Here is a 2,884-nt window from a genome sequence, read left to right as displayed (position 1 = left end):
GTAAAAAAAATATATATTTCTAATTTTCTTTGGTTGGTTTCTTTTTTTAACATAAATATGATTATTTTTTCCTTTTTCTTTTTCTTCTCTCGGCGTCTACTATTTATCTGCACGTTCTTATGTTTCATAAAAATCATTGAAAGTATAAAAAAAGTTATTGTTATAAAATAACTAAATAAATAAATAAAGAAGAGGTAACAAATATAAATTAAAAAAATATAAAGAAAGAGGAATAAAAATTGCTTCATATAACACCCCTATTTATATGCACATAGGAAGTAATATTTTCAACTCTCATTAAATTAATCTCTCTTGAGAATGTGAGCCGCCCATATTAAATGATGGTCATCCACCTCATTTGATCTTATCACAACACTTCCCTTGGATGACCATTTAGGATTATTGTCTCGTTAAAACCTTACTAAAGAAAAATCCAGTGGTAAAAAATCTTAGTGAAGGAAAAAGAGTACAATATCCTTTAGTGATGAGAACTGCCTCATTAAAAACCTTGTCAAGAAAAACCTAATGGGAAAAAACCTGACCAAGGAAAAAAGAGTACAGTCTCCCCCTCTTACCAATATCAAATCAGTACAGTCTCCCCCTCTTGCTGATATCATTTAATGTCTCGAAATCGGCGCATCCCGATCTCATGTACCAATCTTTCAAAGGAGGATTTTGGGAGTGACTTTGTAAATAAATCTCCCAGATTGTCAGTTGAGCGGATCTGTTGAACATCAATTGTCCCTTGATTTTGAAGATCATGAGTGAAGAAGAATTTGGGAGCAATATACTTTGTTCTATCACATTTGATATATCTGCCTTTAAGTTGAGCAATGCATGCTGTATTATCTTCAAACAGGATAGTTGGACCTATCTTCTGATCAACCAGTGCACATGATGACAGAATATATTGGATCACACTCCTCAGCCAAAAACACTCACGACTAGCTTCATGTATCGTTAGTATTTCAGCATGATTAGAGGATGTTGCTGCAATTGTCTGTTTTATGGACCTCTATGATATAGTTGTACCACCATATGTGAACAGATATCATCTTTGAGATCTCCCTTTATGTGGATCAGACAAATATCCAACATCTGCATAGCCAACTAATTGTGACTTGGATCCATAGGGATAAAACAATCCCATATCAACCGTTCCACGAAGATATCGAAAAATTTGTTTGATTCCACTCCAATGTCTTCTGGTTGGAGAGGAACTATACCTTGCTAGTAAATTCACCGCGAATGATATATCAGGTCGCGTATTATTAGCAAGATACATTAGCGCTCCAATGGCACTAAGATATGGTACTTCAGGACCAAGAATATCTTCATTCTCTTTTTTAGGGCGGAATTGATGAACAAAGATCCCATTTTTTATATGCTCGATCTGCAGGCCGAGACAAAATTTAGTCCTTCCAAGATCTTTCATCTCAAACTCTTCTTTTAGAGTTTTTATAATTGTTGGGATCTCTTCAGGAGTCCCAATGATATTTAAATCATCAACGTACACAGTAATTATAATGAACCCAGATGCAGTTTTCTTTATGAAAACACATGGGCAGATATCATCATTCTTGAATCCGTTTTTGGCCAGATACTCAGTAAGACGATTATACCACATTCGTCCAGATCTTCAGGTGTACGGACTACAGGTCCAAAGACTTCACGTTTTGCAAGTGAGTCTAATTCAGCCTTCATGGCTTCTTTCCACTTTGGCCAATCATTCCTTTGTCGATATTCTTCGACTGATCTTGGCTCAAGATCCTTACTTTCATGCATGATATTTAATGCCACATTATATGCAAATATTTCATTGACAATTGTCTTATTTCGGTCCAATTTCTCTCCTGTAAAGACATAATTTATCGAGATCTCATCATTTTCACAATTTTCAGGTACCTGAACGTCTTCTGGCGTTATATCAGAATTTTGGACAACTGCAGGTGTCTTTACTATGTCTTTTTCAACAGGAATAGTATTTTTCTCTTTTCTCTTTCGAGGATTTTTATCTTTGGAACCGACAAGTCTGCCACGCTTCTGGTGTGTATTTGCTTCTGTGGCTATTTGTCCTACTGGGACATCAGGCAATTTATTTGCTATTCTTTACAAATGTATAATCTTTTGAACTTCTAGTTCACATTGCCCTGATCGAGGATCTAAATGCATCAACGATGATGCATTCCAATTAAGTTCCTTTTCAGGAAGCTTATTCTCTCCCCCTAATGTTGGAAATTTTGATTCATCAAAATGACAATCCGCAAACCGAGCTTTAAATACATCTCCCGTTTGTATCTCAAGATACCTCACTATAGAGGGAGAATCATATCCAACATATATCTCCAATTTTCTTTGGGGTCCCATTTTGGTGTGATTAGGTGGTGTAATGGGAACATATATCGCACATCCAAATATTCTTAAATGGGAAACATTCGGCTGCTGGCCAAATGCTAATTGCATGGGAGAGAACTGATGGTAACTCGTTGGCCTCAAACGAATAAGTGCTGCGGCATGTAAAATAGCATGCCCCAAACCGAGGTTGGGAGATTTGTTCTCATAAGCAAGGGTCTAGCAATCAATTGGAGGCGTTTAATAAGTGATTCTGCTAACCCATTTTGTGTGTGAACATAAGCTACTAGATGTTCAACACTTATTCCATTAGTAATACAATAAGCATCAAAAGCTTGGGAAGTAAATTCACCAGCATTATCAAGACGAATTGCTTTGATTGGATTTTCTGAAAATTGTGCTTTTAATCGAATAATTTGAGCCAGTAATCTTGCAAACGCCAGGTTGCGAGAAGATAATAAGCACACATGTGACCATCTCGAAGATGCGTCTATTAGGACCACAAAATATCTAAAAGATCCACATGGTGGAT

The sequence above is a fragment of the Arachis ipaensis genome, chromosome B01 (assembly GCF_000816755.2).
Source record: "Arachis ipaensis cultivar K30076 chromosome B01, Araip1.1, whole genome shotgun sequence".
Lineage (NCBI taxonomy): Eukaryota > Viridiplantae > Streptophyta > Magnoliopsida > Fabales > Fabaceae > Arachis > Arachis ipaensis.
Note: the sequence above shows the minus strand (reverse complement) of the source record.